We start from the raw sequence: 24,786 nt of genomic DNA on the forward strand, positions 1-24,786 counted from the left end.
TGCCTGAGCATGTATGTATGTGTGTGTATATATATAGCTATGTGTGTGTGTGTGTGTGTGTGTGTGTGTGTGTGTGTGTGTGTGTGTGTGTGTGTGTGTGTGTGTGTGTGTGTTTGTCATACCTCTCAAACTCTTGGCAAAATAAATCTGGGCAAAGCATGACATAATGTGGGGACAAATGGCTAAAAATAAGGGCACATATTAAATATTGCACTTATACACTTAGAAAGTTGTTAGAATAACATAATTTGTGTTAGCATGCAATTTCTGAGGGACATAAAGTCTGAAACTCGAAGGCAAATCATTATTTAGTGACTTTAATTCTCAGAACATACTAGTGATTAAAACCATAAATTGTATGAGGAACTGGACAAAAATAAAAGGCAAAATCTGAAAAATTCTGAGAAAATCTGGACAGTTGAGAGGTATGCGTGTGTGTGTGTGTGTGTGTGTGTGTGTGTGTGTGTGTGTGTGTGTGTGTGTGTGTGTGTGTGTGTGTGCACATGTATGCATTATAGAAACTGGTTATAAAAGAAAATAAATAAATATGGGTAGGAGATAAATGCTTTCTTTTTCTCTTTGCTAGTGTTGGAGATTTCATATCTAAATACTCAAGGTTATTCTTTAATTTGTACTTTTTACTGTGAGTAACAGGAAAGTAGGCGAAGCAAACAGTGTGGCATCTGTACTAATTCTTTTATGGTATACCAAAAAGCAAATCATTTAACATAATGTTTTACATCATTTATTTTTATCCTGGTTTATTCCATTAAACAAATGAGCAAATCTTCTACACAGTGAACATAGTGACTGTAGTCTATAAATATAGATTACTATAGAAAAATCTTTAACTCAGGTTGTCTTGCAAAAAATTAATGGCAATATTTATTAGCTTCAGCTTGTGTAACTTCAGTTGTTTCAATTGTTGTTACTCTTTTTCTACCACAATATAGCCAGCTAAGGCATATTTTACTGTATGCTAGTCAATCACATTGCCATGTGCAGTCTGGCCCTCAAATTAAATAGCACGAATTTCTTTAGGGGATAAAATATAATCACATAAATTTACATCATTCATTTCTCCCACAAATGACTCTGCAGAATTAAATCCCCCTTCAACTGAATCCTGCTCCTGACCCAAAACTATCACACCATCTGCCTTTATGGTGTAAGATTTTAATAAACCTTTCCTTACTGACGGGTTTCCATTCACCCATAAACCAAGGAGTCCTGTTGCAGACTCCCAAGTAACACAAATATGGTTCCAGTTATCTTTTGCACTGCTGATCTGGAAACGAACAATCTTGCCTCCTATATACACATCATAGATGGCTCCAGCAATTCCATATAAAACCAGTTTATTGTCATTGTTTGCCGATGCATAGGAGAAAAGAGAATATTCCCTGTTGAGATCAGTGAAAGCTCGAACACAAAGTGTAAATGCATTGAGATTCATCTGTTTTGTGGGTATCAGCTTCACATAGTTGGTTGCAGACCTTTCAGGGAATATCAGATTGATGGCTGAACCTAAAAAAAAATAGTCAAACTAAGATTATCAAATTCTTTTAAATTATTTTCATGACACACTATTAAACATTAAAATGTGCAACTCTTACTAACATCAATGCTTTTATTAGCAAATTAAGAATGGTGCTTGTTTAAAGTTAGCCAGTATGCAAGTGGAAGTTGTTGTAAATGAACATAGACAGGCAAGCCTGATATACAAGTGCCAAGCTTACTAAGAGTTTTCTAATCTCATATTTATTAATAAATGCTGCCATCCCATAAGCCCATACTGAGCATTATCCACAGCTGACTGGCACAATTTACCAAGTCATTGACAAAGCAGTTTAGATGTAATGTTAGCAAGTATGAGCATACAGATCTCTGAATTTCCACCTGAAGTGAAAATATGACAGCAGAGCAGCGGAGGCCCATATTCTGTTACAAAATAAAAAATATTTAATTAAAATATTGCCTTAATCATTTTTGTAATACTTTAAGCTGTACATCACAGCAAAATATGGGTGGGGAGGTAGCTTAAATTGTGTTTCTAATGAAGCATAAAGTTGGAAAGCTGATTATTGGTAAATCACATTTTTCCTGCTGCCTGAATTTGCTGTGATATCAATAATGGCAGTGTGACACTGTGTTATTGATGTTATCCAGAAGGAAAATGGCTGCCTTGTTATCTGTAGCATTATTTTTTTTACAATTGTTTAGAAAAAAACTGATAGGATCTTTAATTATTCAAAAAATATTACTGCCCCCTTTCAGCATGCACCGTTGTCATAAAAGGTAGAATAATGCATCTGTTTTTTTCCCATTCTCCTGTACTTTATGTTTTCATAGTTACTGGTACTGTGTGATATTTTTTGCAATATGGTACTTTATGTTTTCATAGTTACTGGTACTGTGTGATATTTTTTGCAATATGATACTTTATGTTTTCATAGTCACTGGTATTGTGTGATATTTTTTGCAACATGCTATACAAGCTTTAATAAGCTTTTGCATATTTACTACTGGAAGAATTCTGTTATTGGTTTCTCTCATTTTTGGATGGAAATGGCATGCATGTAAACAGTAACCATGTATGGTATATGCCATGCTACTACAGATGTAGCTTATTTTTGTAGCATGCCTGTATGTGCACTGTTTGTTGAATTACAGCTTATGACATGTCTGGATGAATGTACTTATCACATAGCTCAGGGGAACTCTTTCCTGACTACTTTGCTCACCTCATGACACAGGGGAAATCCAGAGGTTGTGCAGTTTTCCTTTGTTAGAATCAAACAGTTTGCCACAGGATTTGATGCCACCAATGACTTCTTGAGGAGGCACACTGACAAAGCAGAGCAGGGGGACAGTCTTACCAGAAGAATATGAAAAGTCTGAGTTCAAGAAAAGAGCAGAATAGTTCAGAACAAAAGGCAAGTCTGTCTGAAGATATTTTGATAGTGAGAAACCACACTTTCTATTCAAATATACTTTGTGTGTATTAAGGCAGAGGAAGTATGTATGCAGGCAGGATGTACTACAGTAGTTTCCCACAAATGTTTGGCAGTGCCCTGTATAGATGCAGGAACCCTGAGTTGACATTTTTCCTGTAAAAACACCCTGAAATTTCACCAATATCTAATTGCTCCCAGGGCAACTAGTTTATGCAGTATTAAGCACTATCTCCAGAGATGCAAACCAGATACTCCTGACTTTACTCTGTATTTTCACAGTAACCATATAACCAGTAAAAATGTCCTGGTGCACTGGATATTAACTTTCCCACTATTTCTGTTGCCATCTTGGTACATATGGGCATCCTGAAGCAATTTAGAAATTGCCTTATATTTACTGACAACCAGCTAATTCTCAAACCAACTGATAAGGTTTGTGTGAAAGCTGTATTTATACAATAACACTGGAGGCAAATCACTAATATAAAAGCATGCCTAATTTCAATCAGGTTGTCAGTAGGACACACTCTGCACCCATCACACACAACATGAAGCAGACACATAGACCCACATATGCCAAGGCACTTAAATATAACCTTCCTAAACCCCAAACATCTCCTAGACAAAGCACACATAACAAATACCGTCAGCAGCCCCAAATGTACTCTTTCAAAACAACACCCACATCAACACATACAGCCATGTCTCATGGAGCCTTGAGTTTTAAGTCCATAAGGCAAGCCACCACTGACCCAACATTCTGGTCACTAGAGACTCCATTATGAAACACACTGATGTCCCTCTCACCAGGCAGAGTAAGGAGAAAGTCACAGTCAATTGCTTATCATGGTCTGAGATCCAACATATTACTCATGCACTCAGGTTATTGGACCATAAATACCAGTATGGCTCAGTCATAGTTCATCTGGGTGTAAATGATCTGAGATGTACCTTACTTAGACTACATGAAAAAAGACAGGATGGAGCTCTCAAAATATGTGTCTCAGGCTGGTATGAGCCTAATATTGAGCAACATTCTACCTTCTCCAAGGATGATGCCACAATACAAACATAAGATGTCTGACTTTAACACTTGGCTTAGATTCTGGTGTCATTCTAAGAGGGTGCAATATTTGTCAACATAGTTTGCACCTCTCCCACTAGAATTTCAAATATTAGCTAAAACATTGTCACCCCCCCCTCCCCATAATGCCTTTTTTAGGCAATGCCAACCTGACAATCCTTCCAGCATGGCAAATCAAAAACCAATAAACCTAAAAGTGTTACTGCTCAGTGCTAGTAGTCTAAACAAGAAACTTCAGTCCCTACAAGCTCTGTTCACCATAGAGAATTCTGATGTCTGTGCAATCACTGAACTATGGTTTAAAGCTGTGAAAAGCACCATGGCAGTGCAGGGCTATGCCTGCTATACATTTTCACCAGCTACTACACAGACAGGGACTAAAAGCAGTGGTGTATTGATTTACATCAAACATAAATATGCCTCAAAGCTGATCAAACAAGATAAAACAGTTGAGATTTTCCATGTGCAAATCAGCATAGGCAAAATTCCATACCACTTCTTTTCAAGCTGTAGGTCTTCCTTTATGATCCGGGAATCCCATAACACTTACTTCAGCTTACTGGAGACATTCACCATGCAGCCCGATACCATATTCATGGGTGACTTCAATTGTCCCACTATTACCTGAGAATCATATACAACATCCAACATGCAGGCACAGTGCTTTCTGGATTTTGTAAACAAAAACTCACTGGATGAGATTGTCAAAATGCTGATAAGGTGAGAAAACATACTGGATCTGGTCCTCAGTGATACATATTCTTTCTGGCATGGTTAGACAACAAAACTGCCTTCTGTACCTCTCAACTGTCCAGATTTTTGCAGAATACCCACAGATTTTGGCTTTATATTTTTTGGCTTGTTCATCATAAAATTTGTGGTTTTCTGGCAAATCATAGAGGATTGAAGTTACTAAATAATGACAAACATATGAGTTTTAGACGTTATATCCTTCAAAAAATACAAGCTAACACAACTACTGGTAGTCTAGAAACTTTCTATGTTTATAAGAGCAAATTTTAAAATCTCCCCCTGTTTTGAGGCCATTGCCACCACATTATTTTAGGCTTTGTCCAGATTTCTTGCTCTAAGAACCTCATTAGAAGTAAAAATAAAACTCAGAACACAAACTAACTCTGGAATGTTCAGGAACTGAACTAATGCAAAATTCTTACTATTATGTTAAAATCTGGCAAATTTTCAAGTCCTCCCAATCCCTGAGAACACTGCTGCCTATGTGAAACTTTTCAAAGAAACCATATACAATATGTTAGCAGCTGCACATAGACATCTGTACTAACCAGGAACAAGTACAGAACTAGCTAAAAAAAAGTCACCCTGGTGGAATCATAGCATAAGTAGGCTGTATAATAGAAGGAACAAAATTATGTCAAAAACTAGGAGGTATAGCACCCAAGAGGATAGGCTAGGTTCATATGTAGTAAGGTGAGTTTGGTTCTGTTTTTTGTTGAGAGGTATTGGTGTAAGAAAAGGTGGGTGGTAATGGGGGTAGGTTAGGGGAGTGGTGTGAGCCCGAGCATTAGCAGGGGTTAACAAAGTGGGTTGAAGATGCAAGTTGACAAAGATGTATAGAAAATAATCAGTGACTGGACTTAAATAGCCACAGATCTGATGAGAGAGAGAGAGATAAGTAAAGGAACAATGCAGTTTAAAAGGCCTCTGTGCCAGTAGCTGAAACTCTTGATTTTGTTGCTCTAGGACACAGTTTTAGTAGGAGAGTTAGTCCAATATCAAGTTAACCTGACTAATGGTAATATACAACAGTAAAAAATGCACTTGGCTGTCTGAACAAATGTGTAATGGTAAAGAGGTTGCTATAGACTTTCAATTGCAAAGTCCAAAGGCTAGTCCCCACAAAGATCAGCAAAACAATGAGAAAAAGTAAGCCAAAATGCAGGACTGCAGCTTAGAAAAACTAAATACTGGCTCTGAACAGAAAGTTGTTACAAAAGCATCTGGGGCAGAGGAAAAATAAACTTAAGGAAGTGAGACAGGGGAGTCTGGAGCTGAGGAAAAATAAATGTAAAGCAGGGAGACAGTGGACTGCTAAAAGCAATCAATGGAGCAGTTGAAGGATTAAGTATTAGAGGGAAAACATGGAAAAATTGTCATTGAAAAATGCAGAAAATCTGCAACAATATCAGCATTTGTGAAACCAAGCCAAGAATTTCATGCTAAGACCAAAAAATACTATTGCCTATAAGCCTGTAGGAAAACTACAGCAAAAAAGTAAAATCCAAAAGAGATTTGGTTGGCTGTCAGCAGTCTCATACAACCTGTTAAAAGATTTCTATTCAGCCATTTTTCAGATGAAAAGACTATAATATAGCAGTCAGAGTTAATTCATATTAATAAGTGTAGCTATTTCACTTAAACTCAATTTTCCTAATATAACAATATTTGACACAGACAGTATTACTGTTAACTTTATAATCACTACAATTCCTACAGCTACAGTTAAAAGACGTCTTCAAAAAATCAATGCCCCTCACTTGCAGTTATTACCCTACAAATAAACACAGAAGTCATAATGTGCCTAATACCTATACTTATAAACTTCTCCTTTTGAGAAGCTGTACTGCCCAAACTCTGAAAGCAATCTCACATTAGTCCTCACTTAAGGTGGCAAATCTCTCAAACTGGCAAACTATAGAACTTTAGCCCTCATGTGTCCTCTGCCCAAAATACATGAAAAATATATTCATGTAAACTTGATTGACCACTAACAAATATAAGTTACTTTAAACAACACAAAAGTATTTAATTCATTAATTAATTAATCTAATTAATCTAATTAATTAATTAACTAATTAATTACATAATTTATTTATTTATTTATTGACATTTGATTACTGAGAAAGTCTTCCTGATTAGATGTCCCATATGGTCTAGCAGTTAGGATTTCTGGTTTTCACCCAGTCAGCCCAGCTTCGACTCCCAGAATGGGTCACTCTTTTGGGGTTGGGAGGTTGGTATAATGGTTAAGGTGTTTACCTTAAAGTCACAAGGTGCAGGGTTTGATTCTCACATGGGATAATTGGCCAGGCTTAAAATGGCCCACAAGGGCAGTTAATCTAGTACTAATCTATCTATAATCTATGAGCCTATATTTTAGTGAAGCCCAGAGGAGAAAGGCTCCAAAGTATTACAAAAACATTTTGATAACAATATTTTAATGTCTTCAAAAATAATACTAAAACATCTATAGTTTAAATAATTTTACCAAATTAGGTATGATTTGACAACATTGGTTAAAATTAGATACAACTTATACAACAATGACAATGTTTATAGAAATTTACATTAGATCTAGCTATACCATAGAAACTGCTTTACAGCCCTACCAAATTAGGTATGATTTGACAACATTGGTTAAAATTAGATGCAACTTATTCAACAATTACTTAATATTTATAGAAATTTGCATTAGATCTAGCTATACCATAGAAACTGCTTTACAACCCACATAAACTATATTCATGAAAGACAGAATCAAGATGAAATGGTTCCATCCATATTTTCAGATTAATCAAAATATTCTGATACTGTTTAACATCCCATACTATTACTTAGACTCAATAAACTGGGCCCGAGCAGCAATACAGCCAAATGGTTCACAAGTTACCTTTGCCAGCAAACATGGTGTTTGTGCTGAGCTGAAAAACTGTTAACTCCTCAGGAAGTAACAGTAACTCTTTGGTATAATCATAAACACAATGCATACATTTTCTAGCCCCCAGCAAATCTTAATTGCTCAAGAGTAATATGTGCAGCATCGTCAATCAAATATCTCCAAGATGACCTAGGGTATTCCTTTAGAAAGGATTAGTAAAGGGTTAGTTTATTCATTTGACCCACATAATATCTGATGATGAAATGTACATTTTGGAGAGAATTAAATTAGAACAAATATTTTTAGAAAGGAGGTATTCCAGAGATTTAGTTTATAACATCTGTAGTCAAATTACTGACCTTAGGAAAACCAGATTTAAACTCCTATTGAGTATGACTTTTAATGAGTAGTCCATGAATACAATAGACCCCCAGCATTTTAATGCTGATGTAAGTGGGGAAAATAATTTTAATGAAGTGTTAATGGTAAAATATAATGTGGGTAGCACTAAACATAAGAAATTAGTGGAAACAAATTGGAAAACATTTTTGAGCCAATGAGGAAATTTCACAGGTGGAGGGATCTAACCCAAACTTTGTTTATAAAATGGGGAGTAATTTAAAATAAATTTTGGAAATGAACAATAAATCTGGATTGAGAGATCACACTAGATGCACCCAAAAATGTGGAGCTTGTACTCCATGTAACTTTATTTTAACTAGTGACAAGGTAAACTTAGAAAATATACAACATAATACAATGACTTTACATAAAGGGAATTGTGGAACCAAGGGCCTAGTATATCTAACTACATCTTCCTCTTGCCCTGATTTTTATTTAGGGAAAAAGGAAAGGTTATTCAGAAAAAGAATATATGATCATAGTTATGATATTTTGACAGTGAACATGAATAATGCATTAAACAAACACAGCATGGTATGTAAGCATTTCGAGAAATGCTTATTTGGGATTTTGGAAACTGTGATCCCAGATCTCAGGGGCAGTGCATGGGAGAATACATTGGAATATAAAGAACTAATTTGGCAAATAAAGCTTGATGCCACCATGCCCCCAAGGTTGAATAAAAATATATCTATACTTACAGTTATTAAGCTATGAGTAGCAAAACGATAGAAGTTTTTAAGTACACACATTTTGTAATATTCCATCTGAGGGACTAGATGTTTTTTCATTTATTAATGATAAGCAACAAAATTGTATTTGTGGATAGTTTAGAATACTTTTAAAGTATAAACATGTCTCAACATTTTAGAAATTAATTTAATTTTACCAGTCATATCAAAATGTTTTATTATTTTTACCTGTTGGTCTATTAGGCATTTTGTATAATTTTTTGTACTTATTGGAATGTGTTTTTGATGGTTATAAACTGAATATTTAATATGCATATGCCTTTAAGAAATAAGGCACCTGATGCTAAAATTGTATTTAAGTGACATAATTCAAAGTTTTTTTAGTTCTGATGAAGTCCCAATGGATATAGAGGACAAAAGAACTTAACTATATATTACTGTTTGTTTTTCTTAGTGTTTTGGACAGGAGTTTTTTACATTGAAATAAGCACTTAAATAAGTTTTTACATTATAATATATGTGTTTTTTAACATTTTATGTTTTTTCCCCACATTCCAAATGGAGAAGTGGTTGATGTTCTGATCTTTGTTGATTACCAGTTTGCTTTCAGCACACACACACATTTTTCTAATTCATAACATATGGCATTATTACTGTGCAGTTCTGCCTTATACATTAACTTCACATAGACACTGAAAAACACCTAGTTGATAAACTGATCAATAACATTAGATGATGAAAAGGGAGGTAGGCAAAAGAGCTAATATTATACACTTAAACTCTGTGCAAGGCTATTGAGAACTGGCAGGTTTATAAAACATCCATTGCATTGCAAGATTCCAGTTTCATAACTTTGGCAGGCTTGAATAGTTTGTCCTGCAACATAAAATAAAAGCTGTTTCATGAAATCTGCATGTGAATCTTACATCAGTAATCTTACAGGTACAGGGAACATGACTTTTTACTTTGCAAATGATGAGGGCACATGTTAACTCTAAAGTCAGATCTCAAGTTGAACACAGTATGCCATTCATGAGAACAGCAACTCACACAAATGGATTACAAATTTGGCCTAAGTAACAGTTGTTGATGTTATCTCCCTGCAATCGTTTTATGGAAGGTAACTTTTTTAAAAAAAATAAACATCTTTATTGAAGTATCACTTATGATATAGGAAATCATACATTCATAAATGAAAACAAACCACACTGACATATTTTCAGGTGCAAACATTACTCATTCCATATAATCTTCTATATAATCATTGTCAATCAAACATTACATAGCTCATTTTCCCTTAAACCACATTCCTTCCTGAAACCATTAGTCTATAATTCTCATTTTTTTCTATGTAATTTGTAACTACCCTTTTCTAAAGATCCAACTTCTAGTTCTTTTATCTCTGTTATAATATCCATTACTTCTGATATGGTTGGTTTAGACTTTTATTTCCATTTTCTAGTAATTGATTTTTTAGGCAGACACCAGAATTAAACTCAGCAAGACCTTACTATGTCTAGGCAAATCAGATCCTCTATCACAGCTTAAAAAATAATGTCTTTAGTTACATCCGTTTGCTCACCCAGTATTTTTGACAGAGTAGTCTGCAGGAAATTTTTAAAGTCTGCCAACTTGCTAAACACCCAAAACATATGTTCCCAACTACCCCTTTCTTCCCTATTGTACCTGCAACATTTGAAATCTACCTGAGGAAAAATGTTTTAGAGTCTGCTTGGGGTATAACAATACCTATGCAAATACTTCCAAGCAAAAATCCTAAATCTTCTAGACTTAGTTGCATATTTGGGAGCCATACATATATCCTCCCATATTTCTTTATGACTTGCTTATCCTATCTCTCCTCAATCATTTCTAACCTCTTCTGATTGATTCCTGTAGCTATCATGCAATATTCTGTATGCCTTACTAATTATCCCTTTTTAAAAGCAACTTCTGTTCTAGATTCAACTAAAAGCATTACCAGTGCTGTTATTTCACTTAGGATCCCCCATTCCTTTCTATTTGCTATACTCTGATATCAATCCTTGATAGGGAAGGCAGTTTCTAGCCTGTAGTCCAGAAGTATTCTTGGCCTCTTCCCATTCTATTACTTTTCCATCTCTAATTATTTGCTTCCAATACTTTGGCTCCTTTGCCAGTTTACTCCAGTAAATTCCAACCCCTCTCTTTCCTATTTTCTGTCCTCTAATTGCAGGGATTCTTATCAGCAGAATCTTCTTTGTCCATTCCCGGGTTGGCTTAGTTCTTAGAATACTTTCTGCCTCTTTATGAATATAATATTCTGTACGGCTATTGTTATTTTGCACTGGAGTCATGGTCTCTCCTTATTGCTTGAGATTCCCCTCACCTCATTTCATCATCATCCTTTTCCACTTTAAATTACAGCTTTTTGTTTGCACTACGTATAGGAACCTTAACTGTGTAGCTCTGAAATATCCCTTCAAATCAGGAAATCCCCAGTCACCTTGTTTTGTTGGAAGGATCAATGTATCCCTCTTGACTCTTTCCCTCTTTCCCTCCCAGACAAAATCCTTCAACTGTTTATTAATTGCTATCCACAACTTCTCTGCTAGTTGATTAAAATATGCCTGATCTGTATATAAAACTAAAGGGACTGAAAACATTTTCATCAGTTGTGTCTTGCTATCCATTTCCTTCAAACATAGCTTCCAGTTTATCACTTTTTATATTCTTTTGTTTAGTCTCTTCCCAGATATCCTTAGCTACCATAACAGTATTCCTTTTAACCCATATTCTTAAGCACTTCATTTTATCATGTCCCCATAAATATGGTTATCGCAATGTGTGGGTACACAGTTTACAGCTTTTGCCTTTGTTTTATCTTCATTAATTCTGTATCCCAAAAAGACTTAAAACTTTCTTAGAATGTTCCACAACACTGAAATGCCCTTTTCTGGTTTTATCGGGTACAAAATAATATCATCTGCAAATAAAGCCCACTTTTCTTTATTACCATACCAATCATAGCCTTGAATTTCCGAGTCCCTTATTTTCTTTTCCAATGGCTCTAAATGTAATGCAAATAACAAAGAGGAAAGAATACACCACTGTCTGGTTTCCTTACTTAAACAGAACTTATCAGAGAGGAACCTCCCCACTTTACGTTTTGCCTCTGACCCCTCATATATGCTCCTAACTAACTTTTTTATTGTACCAGGGAATGAAAATGCTTTCATTGCCCTAGTCATAAAATCCCAGCTTACTCTGTTGAATTCTTTTTCTGCAACAAAGCTCACCAACAACAGTGGTATTTTCTTGCATTCTGCTTCCCTCTGGGTAAATTAATATTGTCAAATGTTTGCCTTTCCTCCACAAAACCACATTGATCCATATCTATCAATTTTGGCAACACCTTTGCCATTATTTTAGCCATTATAGACACAAGCATTTTATAATGATGGTTTAGAATCACAATGGGCCTATATGAAGATGGATCTGATGGGTCTTTACCATCTCTAGGTATTACAGCCACCACAGCTTTCTTCTGTGATGTTGCTGCTTCTTCTCCTTTTAAAATACTGTTAAACAAAACCTTCCAGTTCTTTATCACTTTCTTTCCTCCTAGCTTCCAAACTTCTACAGGAATACCATCTATTTCTGGAGGATTTCCTGCAGATTGATTATACATCACCATTTTTATTTCATCTATCCTAACTAATATTAATTAAACCTCATCTGCCTCTAGCCTTGGCATATTTAATTCTTCCATAAATATTTTCAATTGCACTTTTTATTGATTTCCACATTTCAATGCTTTATACAGATTTTCATAACATTTCTGAAATGTTTAACAAACAAACTGAAGCAACAGAAAAATTAAAACAAACTGAAATAAATAAAACAAAATCCACGTCAGCAGAACCAGCAGCAAAAAATCCAATGTTAAGTGTTTTATTAACATCCACTTTTCGTTCAAAAAGACTGAACTTCTTCAGACAGACATGAAAAGGTAGCAAATGTAAAAAAAACTCCTTAAATACACAATTAACAACACATGATACATTTGAATGGACCAACCAACTGGTTAAAACTCACTGACATCAATGTGTGGGAGAAAGCTGATCTCAAAACTTCTTAAAGTACTACTGCATACAAAAGTCGAATTTTTCAGGATTTTACAGGATATCTAATAATTTTCCTTGTTATAGAATCCCTAAGCTTGACAACAACCATTTTCACTTTCTATTGCCTGAGCAGTCATGCTAAAAGTTCTTGTGCTTTGGAGTTATTATTAAAAATGCAATCTTTTTAAATTCATGTTGCACTTCTTATTCTGTGAGATTCACCCTATTCTGCAATACTTTAACCTTTGTCAGTTTCTTTAAATAATTCTTGTTACTTCTTAACCACATCTCTTTTTCTTTTATTCCTACTTTATTTTTATACTCCACTTTCATTTTATCCCACTTTCTAGTTATATTTTATGAAGAAGTTTTTATCTTCCCTAATAACTCCTAAATAATTTTCACTACCCATTGCTTAAATCCCCCTCTTTTTAACAGATAGGTAGGGAAGTGCCATTGTCTCATTTTATTTCATTACCCTGCATTTTTATTTTAGTTTTTATTGGCACATGATCTAAAAGTTATTAGATGCATATTAAAACTTTCAATTAAATGCACTTCTACCTGTGGATTATAGTTTCTGTCTAGCTTAGCCCAGTTTTTGTACAATGGGGAATAATATGCAAATTATCTATGAGCTCCTATTACTGAATTCACATCTTCCATATAAAATATTTTCATAAATTTCTTCACAAATCTACCTCCTTGTTATATTCCCCATCCTGGCCCCCCAGGTCCATCCTCATTGTTGCATATCAAATTCCAATCTCCACCTATCAGTAATATTCCCTGCTGAAAGCTGATTATTTTTCTCAGAATTTTCTTACACTCCATTATATTGGTTTTAGTTGGAATATAAATATATGCTAGCATAATAGTCCTCCTTCAGCAGTAACCCCTTATTACTACAAACCTACCATTGTTATCTTTTTTCCACTTCTATTACTTATTCTAGCAATTAATATAAGTACACCCCTTTACCTCTGTCCAAGAAATTCTGCTGAATAACCATCCTGAAATCCTTTCTTTATCAAATTCACATATTCAGTTCTTTCCTAATATGTCTCCTGTAGCATAGCTATTTGCACTCTGCATTTCAAAATATAGTTCACTACTCTTTCTTTTTTGTATATACCTGTGAGACCATTCATGTTCAAAGATAATTTGGAAAGTGTTGCCATTATGATAAGAAGTTATTATTCCCACCTGTTATGTAAAAAAGCTTTGAAAAATGGACAGGTTGATATTTTATACAGTTGTTTCTTGTCATATACATTTGAACCTTTGTCACATCTTACAAGACTTTTTTTTTGATGACAACCATCAAAAAGAAAAAAAAAGCAGAAAAAAAAAACAGTCACAGGCTTTAATTAACCTATAACGAAAGATATCCATGCTAAGACACACTGTACAGCCTGTGCTTCTACTTACACTACATGCTGTCTGTTTTTGTCCTTTTTTATTCCTCTCCCAGATGTGGAAAGCAACTTGAATGCTTTCAGAAAACATTATCTTTTGGCCACTGAAAGAAAAAAATATTCTGTTTTTATTGCCCCCTTATCAGATTGTCTCCACAGAAGCACAAGAATGAGAAACACAGTTGCCTTCAGCTGCAATCTTCTCATGTTGCACTGTGGACATTTATTTGCTAAAGGAATACTTTTCATTAGTGTTCTCTTATTTACTTGCTTCCACTTAAAACTTGTTAAATCAAATCAAGGGCCTTAATTTGGTCACTTCCATTTACCTCTTTCCTCGTCTTCCACTCTCCTTAATGTTATTCCAAACATTAATGACATGAAGTAGGGTATCTGCTTTGTAGTCCCCTACAAGTTTAACAAAATAAAAAAATCCAATATTTCCTTTTCTCGTTCAGCCATATTTCACAAATGTGATTGATGCATTATAATCTCACATATGTTGATTAATTTCTGAGTTTCTGATTTTCTTCCTGTTGATCTCTATCTCCCAGTTTCAGTCTCTGGTTCACTTCCAATGTACTCCTGGTTCTTCTAATCAACTCCTGTGCTTTTCTCTGTCTCTCAAACATTTTTTTTAACACTGGAAAAGGTTTCACTGGCAAAGTCTCTCTATGAGCTTTTATAATCAGAAGAATAAGAAGCAGAGTCCCTTTCTGTTTCATGGCTCACTTTTTGTTGGACAAACTTTTATATTTCCTCCTTATCATGTTTTTCATAAAAAACTGACTTTGATTCACAAGGGAAAAATATTCTGAAGATAACTGGATATAGCAACTTGAATCTCACCTGGCTCTCAACATTCCCTGTTTGCTGGGATAAATGTACCTCTCTTCTGACTGGTGTACATTGAGTAATAATTTTCCACATACACTCCGTCTCCAGCTTTTAGTATTTTTTCCTTCTGCCACAGTTTTTGTCAGAATCAACTCTTTCTGCTGGTACGATTTCATCTTTACTATGAGAGGTCTTGGCTGCTTTTTCATTGCCAGTTTTAGAGTATATCCACAATGAGACCTTTCAGTTAACAACTGCTGTGAAATACCAGTTTAGTTGTTTATTTGAGCTTCATTAAATTAATACAGTCTGTTCCTTCCAGTTTTTCTGGTACAGTGGAAAATCTCAGGTTTTCCATATGTGTTTTTTGTTTAATTTTACAATTTTTTGAAACATGTCTTCTTGAGCAGTCTCATATCCAGCAAGCCTTTTTTTCATTTCAACCTCTGATTTTTGCAGTTTTATCAGCTCATCTGAATATCTGTTTAAATCTTCTTTCATTTTTCCAGCATTTTGTTATTCAAATTAGTATATTACTTTAGTGTTTTATTTATTTTAATCAGCTCTGATTACATTTGACTTATTTTTTCCTCTAGATTACTGGAAGTCATATCTTGCACCAAAGTTGGAGCTTGAATTGCTTTTTACCGAACAGCAACAGGATTCTTCCCTGACAGTGTTTTCTTCTCACTTTTTTATAAGGGGTTCCTATGAGTACCATGAAAAACACATTATGTCCAATGCGTTTTCATCGGCACATGTAGAGTGAACAGGCAAAACAGTGAAGCGGCTGTTCAGCGAATTCTTTCCTGGGAAAGAATTTGCTTGACCACTATGTTGTTTTGCCGTGTTCTGAAGTGTAGTGTGATCCCTTGTCTGGTATAGCTCCAGAGTGTGATTGTGCAACAGCTACTGACCTTAGGGTTAGGGTGTGGGTTAAGCTAAGTGTATATGTATGAAAGTGTTTACTGTTTTATATTTTGTGTTAAATGTATGGTTGAGTTACGTGTGTATGTGTTTTCAATTGTTTACTTTTGTTTTGGGGGGGTAGAATTAGGGTTAAGGTAAATGTGTATGTGTTTGGATCTGTTTATGCAAATGTGTGAGAGTTATTGACCTTAGGGTTAGGGTGCGGGTTAAGGTAAGTGCTTATGGTTTAAAATGTTTACTGTTTTTTTTTTTCTGTTAAATGTATGTTTGGGTTATGTGCATATGTACATTTTGTTGTTTACTGGTTTTTGGGGGGGTATAATTAAGATTGGGTATGTGTGTATGTGTTTGGAAGTGTGTAATGTGTTTTTTTTTCTCGGGGTTGGAACAGCGATTTCTTTCCCTAGGAAAGAAATCGCTGTTCTTTGGATTCGACATTTTCAGCTTTCGCTGAAAATGTGTCAATGTAAGATCGTTCGCTGTTTTAAGCATTCAGTGTTGCAATATAGACCCTTTTATAAGCTCATAAGAGGTTACTAGGCTAATGACCCTGGGGCCCTTACAAGCCTAGCCAAGTTTTACCCCTATTTCCATGATCATCACCTATCACCCCTGTCTAAGAGGGACATAGGTGGAACCCTGAGATGAATTTATGGCTACTCATCCAATCGTCCAGATCATTTTTGAAGAGGGCCAATGAGGTTCTCTGCTTGACATGAAGCGGGACTCTGTTCCAAAGGTGTGGTAACCTCTGGGAGACAAATCTGTCCCTCCAGCAGGTTCTAGTAATGTGACATACCAGGTTAAGGCCATTAGAGTGAGTAACCTACGTATCATTTGACTTACAGGTATACAGCATTTCCAATAAAGCAGGGCCAAAGATTGCCTTAGAGATCACCTCTGAGTAGTCTGCATGAAACAGAATAAAGTGACAGTGATTTCAGATGATCTTCATAGGACAGATACTGAAGACCATGAATATTCCTTATGAGGAACCTTTGTGGCCTCTCCAATTGCTGCAGGTGCTTGGAAAGGTACATACCAAAAGGGGCATTGTACTCAATTATTGGCCTGATGAGGGAAGAGTACAGGGAGGTTCTAACTTTTTTTTTTTTTGGAGGCAATACCCTTACTTATGAGATGAGCAATATGAAATGCCCTTCTTACCACTGTGGAGACATGGTGATTAAATGTAAGGTTGCTCTCAACTTGTGTGACAAGGTCTCTCACCACTGAGTGGGTACTTAGGGCGTTGTTATTGATGTGGTAGTTAGCAGGAACATCACTCTTACTGAAAGGGATGATAATACATTTTTTGTATTGAGTTTAAGGCTATGACTTTGACACCAGTTATTTGTTTGTGTAAGACCCTCTTTTAGGATGTTGACATCATTTGGAGATTCTATGACCGCTCCTAGTTTGCAGTCATCTGCAAACTTTGTCAGCCAGAGACCTTTAGTTTTAGCTTGCACTTCTGAGAAATAGATTCCAAACAGTAGAGGTCCCAGGACTGATCCCTATGGAACACCACTGCTGTTGGAGGTGGCTATTTTGACTATATGGGTTCTATCAGTGAGCCAGTTAGTAACCCATCTAATCATATATGGGTTGATACCTAGCTGGGTGAGTTTGTCAATTATGCCTGAGTGCAGCATAGTGTCAAAAGCCTTGGCTAAGTCTAGGTAGGCAGTATGCACAGATTTCCCCTTATCAAGGGCCTTGGTGACTGTCTTGAAGAAGTCCACCAGGTTTAACAGGCATGATATTCCTTTGACAAATACAAATTGAGTAGGGTCAAATTTTTGGAGGTTACCAATATCTTTGTTGATGATTCCCATCATAATTTTCTCCAAGGCTTTGCGGATAAGGCTAGTCAGCCTAATAAGTTTATACTTCCCTTGGTCAGTGGAAGCACCATGTTTGTGCAAGGGGATAACAGTGCATATATTTTTGCACTTACTATAACTGTTTCAGTGATATTTATTAATTCTGTGCATAGTGTTGCAAAGTTTGTGTGTTAAACTAGCCTCTGGCTAACTTCTGAACACTTACTCTCTGTTTCAGTGATATTTAATAACTCTGTGCTTAGTGTTGCAAGGTTTGTGTGTTCAACTGGTCTCTGGCTTAATTCTGAACACTTACTCTGGCTGGCTCAATTTGATTTAGGTGGTAAATAGCTATTTGTGTCCTTCTCTGATTTGCCTGAGGGTTAATCTTTCATCCTGCTAGTACAAAAGATTCACATATTTGCAAGATTTTTCTCAATATCTTTGAGCTGCCTTCCTTGTTGCCTGGCTTTTATGGTTGATTTTCTTTCAGGTTCTCCAAACTTCTTTTTTGCTGGCATCCAGGCAGTGCACTTACTAGCCAGTAAATGAAACTTACCTCCAAAAGACACATTTATATATATCTACTTCAAAATCCCGACGTCCATATAACCAACATTCATTTACATGAGATAAAAATAGAAAAAGATGAAATACTCAAATGGTGAAATTATCCCAAGATAAGTAAACACTTGCCTAAATGTAAATGAAACACACACCGAGGTAAGTAAAACCCACCTATGTGGGGGACTACAATACCCACACCACCCCATTGTGGAGGGCTGCACCCCTCACCCCCCCCAACCATATATACCAACTCTGAGATTGCACTACAGTGGAGAAAAGGGTATGTTGGGCAAGTGTTTATCTACCCTGGGAAAATGTTGCTGTTTGGGTATTTCATCTTTCACTATTTTCGTCTCTCATAAATGTACGTTGGTTATATGGATGCCGGGATTTCAAAGTAGACCTATATATATATATATATATATATATATATATATATATATATATATATATATATATATATATATATATATATATAAAAAAACAAACAAAGGATCGATGATACTGATAAAAGCCAATAACCAAGAATGTATCACCACAAACCAAGTTGGAAGCACTAACTCCATTTAATAAAAATAAGAAAGCAATCCACATTAACGCATAACACCCACAAAAAAATGTTTTTGTCTTCAACTTCTTCTGATGGCTAAAACATCCCACACTTCCCATTTATGTATAACTTCATCCCATCAAACATCCAATAAAAAAACAGAAGTAATTAATAGGTAACAAATGCTCTTCCCACTCGTCTAAAAAAATAAATATGAATAAATATATATGTGTATAGGTTCATAGGTTCATAGGTTAGTACTAGGCTATCAGCCCTAGGGCCTATACAAGCCTAGCCATAACAATTCCCTGAATATTTCTTCCCACATTATTTACTTTCCTGGACCCCTGTCTAGCAGGGCGACTGACGTGATCCCTGGGGTGAATTTCCTTTCTGCCATCCAATCGTCAAGGTTCCTCTTGAAGAGGTCCAAAGAGGCACTCTGCTTGACATGTATGGGCAATCTATTTCAGAGTCTGGGGAGTCTATGGGTCAGGAACCTATCCCTCCAACATGTTTTGTTTATTGTGATGACAAGGTTTAGATCCCTGGGCGTGTAGCTCTGAGGGATTGGGATTTCTTTAAGTGTAGCATGTCCAAGAGCTCTGGGTTTGACATGGCCTTGTATGTTAAGCAGAGATCGCCTCTGAGTAGGCGATGTCACGACAGAGTATAGCTGGAGTTTTTAAAGGCGGTCAGCAAAGGGCATCTGCTTTAGGCCTGTGATTTTTTTAGTGAGGTATTTCTGGGGCCTTTCCAGTTGTTGCAGATGTCTTGAGAGGTACATACCAAATGGGGCATTGTATTCTATAATGGGTCTAATGAGGGATGAGTACAGTGGGACAATGACCTCCTTTTCTGGATGAAAAGCCCTTCGTGATGAGGTGTGCCACATAGAAGGATTTCCTGACTGTTGTGGCGATGTGGTTATCGAAGGTGAGACCACTGTCCACCTGTGTCCTAAGTCTCTTATCACACTTTCTGTGTTTGAGTGTACTGCCACCTATATGGTAATTCATGGATACATGTTTTTTTCCCAAAGGGATAACAATACATTTCTTGGCATTGAGCTTGAGCCCATGGCTCTGGCACCAAGCATCTGTTTCTGTAAGGCCCTTTTGTAGAGTATCCACATCATTTGGGGATTCAATAATGGCTCCCAGTTTGCAGTCATCTGCAAACTTTGTTATAGAGTCCCTTAGTGTTGGGCTGTACTTCAGAGAAGTAGATGCCAAACAAGAGCGGCCCCAGGACTGAACCCTGAGGTACTCCACTTGTCACTTGCCTGGAGCTGGATTTGGAGTCGGCTACTTTTACAGTGTGGGTTCTATCAGTAAGCCATTTAGCAACCCATTGGGTGACATAGGGATTAATGCCCAACTTAGTAAGTTTATCTATGATTCCAGAGTGGGGGATGGTGTCAAATGCCTTGGCAAGGTCTAGATAGACTGTGTGGACCAACTTACCCTTGTCCATGGCTCTGGAGACTGATTCAAAGAAGTCAATCAGGTTCAGGAGACAAGATCGGCCCTTCACAAACCCAAACTGGGTGGGGTCCAGTGTTTGAAGGTTGCCAATGTCTTTGTTTATAAGTTCCATGATAATACGCTCCATGGCCTTGCAGATAAGGCGTGTCAGACTGATGGGACGGTAGTTTCCGGGATCCAAGGTGGACCCCCCCGTGTGGATTGGGATAACTATAGCTCTGTGCCACTCAGTGGGCACGAAACCTGAGGTGAGGCTATGATTAAACATGACACTTAGGTGAGGTGCCAGTTCATATTGTAGTTCATGTAGTACACAGCCCGGGATGTCATCTGGTCCCATGGATGCTGTATTCTTGGCTTTAGAGTGCGTTTTGTACCTGTGTGGCCATTATTACTGGAATTTGGCAATCTTCGGCTGTTGAGATGGGCCATTTAGGGGGTGAGAGTGGGGTGAAGTTGGCACTGAATCGATCTGCCAGGATATTGGCAATATCCTTTGGATCAGTATATTTAATGCCATTCTGTTTTACCTCAGAGCAGATCTGAGCATTGCCATTTAGATTCTTGACATAATTATAGAATGCTTTGTGGTTGTCTTTGGAATCTTTGGCAATTTTATTTTCGTAACTAGCTTTGGAGGATTTTATGAGGCATCTCAGTTTCTTACTGAGGCTAGTAAAGGAGTTTTGCATCCTGGGATTTTCCTCTTTCTGCAAAAGTTTCTTCCTTTTGTTGTAAAGTTTGTTTATGGCGGGGACCACCAGATTGGCTTCCTTTTTTGGATGAGAACATTTTGGTTCTATTTGGGATAGCGATTCATGCATGAGTGGATGTGCTCATACAGTGCCGTAGTGTAGGATTCAGCAGTTGAACTTTCAGTTCCGTCTGCATGGGTGTCATGAAGTTTGTCACTTCTGACTTGAGTAGCATGAAGTTGGCTTTAGAGAAGTTTTTATGGTGGTTTCTTTACTGGGGGTGGGGTGGGATGTGGATGTTAAGGGTGATTAGCTTATGGTCAGACCTGACTAACGAGGGGGTGACCATAGGTATGGAAACATTGATTTCCATGTTGGTAATGACCAGGTCTAGGATATTGGAGCCCCTGGTGGGACTATGGATTAGTTGATCCAAGGCGTTGGAATTTATGAATTCCAAAACCGTTCTTAAAAGGTGTTGGGACATGAGTAGTTTTCCCAGTTAATGGCAGGATAGTTAAAATCACCCAGTATTAGGGTGTTTGGTTCTATCTTAATATTTTCCAGTTTGTTTAGAAAGGTGTAGTGAGAATCTTGGGGTATGGTGGGGATCTGTGGCAAGCTACAATTTGGATTACAGTTTTACCTAGTGTTAGTTGCACTTGGAGAATTTCAGACTCATTGTGTTGGCCAACTAGCCTGGTGGTGTGAATATCCTTGGTGAATATTGACCTCCTCCACCTTTAGTGTTGGGTCCTGGTTTGGTGGCGAAAAGTGTGGTAAGAGTTGTAGCCTGGTATTGCAGGGGTGCTCTCTGGAGCCTTGAACCAGGTCTCAGTTACTGGCACCCAAGGGGGTTAAAACGATACTCAATAATTCCATCATTTTGCCTTCATAATGAATGTGATCCATAAGCACAACCCCCCACACACACCTTTGTCTGGTTTCATTACTCTTAAATTACCATTATTACTCAAATCTTTTAAAACCTGATTTTCATTCATTGTCAAATTCGGATACACAAAATTGTGTTTCAAACCACACCTTAGTTCTTTTTCCACCTTTAACTCAAAATTCCTCAATTGGGGATGTAGAGGTGGATTAAAAGTACTGCTACGTGCCAAACTGTATCGGTTAAAAGTAGTTCCCTTTCCGTTGAAAAATATTTCCAAATTTTTCTTTCTCAGAAACATTTTCACATCCACTAATAATTTAAACATGTTAGTTCTCTGTCTTGGTATAAACCCAAAGCCCTTGGAAAATAAATCAAAACGTGTCCTGTCCACAACAATATCAGAATAGTTAAAAATGTTAAAATCTTTGTAAGACCATTTGTTACTTTCCTGTGTAATAAGCTCAGTTAATTCCATCTCTTTTCCTTCCTCTCCTGAGGTCCCCAACCCCTGCCCCTGTAGTTTTTTGTATTGTACACTACAGGTTCTTTTTCCATCAATCTTTCAGATCTCCTAAGTGGAGGAAATTTGGGACATTCCTGCTCATTTTCATTTACAAAAACCTTATCATGTGTCACCCCATCATAAGGTTCTCTACCCCAATGAGAAATTCCTTGGTTAGCCCAACTTTTAGGCTTGGGGTATTGCGTTTTGTTTTTGTATTCTTTAGTGCCCCTCTCAATTTTCCCCACCTTCCTGTTCTGCACTTCTATACATTTAAATTCTATATTCCTTAATAATTTTTGATATTTAATTTTTTCTTCCTCCACTTTAAACAACAAATCACTAGTAATACCCTTGTTCACCCTTTCTATTTTCTCATGCAATTTCTCCATCTCACCAACATTATTTTTTATAATAGCTCGCATGGTATCAAAGCCACACTGATGAAATGCTTTCAGTAAATTATAATGAAAGTCCGTACCCTCAACAACATTGTTTGGGTACTTACAAACTCTCAGTCCTTTCGGCACAACCTAATTTGTATGATGATGAACTGGCTTTTGGGACCTTGGATGTAGTTGATTTGTTTACTAGTATACCCCATGATGTTGGTATGGAATGGTTTGAGGAGATGTTGATTGGATACAAGGAAATTACCCAAAATGAGTTTAGGACAATTTTGGTATTAATGGAATTGGTGTTAAAAATAATTTTATCTTTTTTCAAGGAGAATATTTTAAGCAAGAAAAAGGAGTGGCCATGGGGGCACAATGTGCCCCTACTTATGCCAATATAGTTATGGCCTATTGGAAAAATGAATACTTGTTAAAGTCCCCTTACAAATGTTATTGGACACTATATGGAAGGTTTTTAGATGACTTATGTTTTTTTATGGATAGGGAATCAAAATAACTTTGATGAATTTGTTGATTACCTTAAGGGTACAACTGAATTTTTTGATTTTACCTATAAATTCAATGAACATGAGTTAACTTACTTAGATGTAAATATTAAAGGAAACCTCCACCAAAAAGTAATTTTTCTTTCCAAAAAGTGTTTTTCCTTCCTTGTACTACAAGACTACACATTTCACATACAGAAAAAAACATAATTTAATAATTATGTTTGCCTTTCTTTCCTGCTCCTGTCTCATCTGTTACATCACAACAGACTTTAAGAGAGGCACAGTAATTAAGTTAGGTCACTTATCCCAACAACAGAGCCATTAAGAAAACAATGACATTTAAATGTGCCTTATCAGTTACCGATTGCCAGCATCACACCACAGATAAATACTGTAGCCTGGCGTCTGAACAAAGGCAGGGCTTTCAAACTTAGTTTTCAGATGCAAATATCTTTCCCCTGTAATAAAACTCAGTGCCACAAAAAGAAAGCAGATATGTTAATGTAACTCTTCTTACTCACAGTATATGATTTTGCATTTTTTCTACACTGCAATATCTGAAAAAGTACATATTTCTTCTGGAGATGAAGAAAGATTAACATCAAAGACTTTAATTCTAGCTACAATATTGAAAATTGTGACTGCAACACAAACCATCTAAGCCCAAGTAACACCTATTAATTACAGGGGTCAGATTTCTCACAGTTAAACACTGAACTACAGTTGTTACTTTGAAAAGAACAATTAACTCAGCTACATTTTCAAGCCATTCAAACATTCCTTAAAATGCTGCAACAGAGATGGCCACTAATGAAAATCAAAGGAAGCAAAGTAATTAAAAATGTGTATTGATGCTGACAGTGAGAAGTAAGCAATCACAGCAGTATTGTCAACTGGTGAGAGAGAAAATTACAGTAAATGATCCTCTTATCTTAATGATTTCTTTCTGTCCCTCTAACATGACATAAGGAAGGTGAAGCCATTGACTGTAAAACAAAATAATGCTAGCCATGGCAGCCTCCTTCAGATCATTTCGGAGTATAACAAATTAAAAAATAACAGTAACAATTTACTTTGATACATAGGTATCAGTAATGCAGAAAAGTTTAAGATTTGCTAAAAAATATGTTTTATTTTCAGTTTTTGGGTGTAGTTCTCCTTTAAGAAAAACAACGGAAATTTTCTATCCAGAATTCATAGAAAGGAAACCTTCTCAAACTCTTATCTACATTTTACTAGTTCCCATCCACTACATCAGAAGAAGTGGGTAATGAAAGGGCAACTTGTTAGAACGTGCAGG

The 24,786-nt window shown here is 36.4% G+C and overlaps 1 pseudogene; it reads right to left on the bottom strand.

The window, feature by feature from the left end:
- Positions 1-928: 928 nt before the first annotated feature.
- Positions 929-24,786, bottom strand: part of LOC122814942 — a 62,394-nt pseudogene continuing 38,536 nt past the window's right edge.

This window comes from Protopterus annectens, chromosome 11.part0 (assembly GCF_019279795.1).
Source record: "Protopterus annectens isolate FY-2018-M chromosome 11.part0, PAN1.0, whole genome shotgun sequence".
Lineage (NCBI taxonomy): Eukaryota > Metazoa > Chordata > Ceratodontiformes > Protopteridae > Protopterus > Protopterus annectens.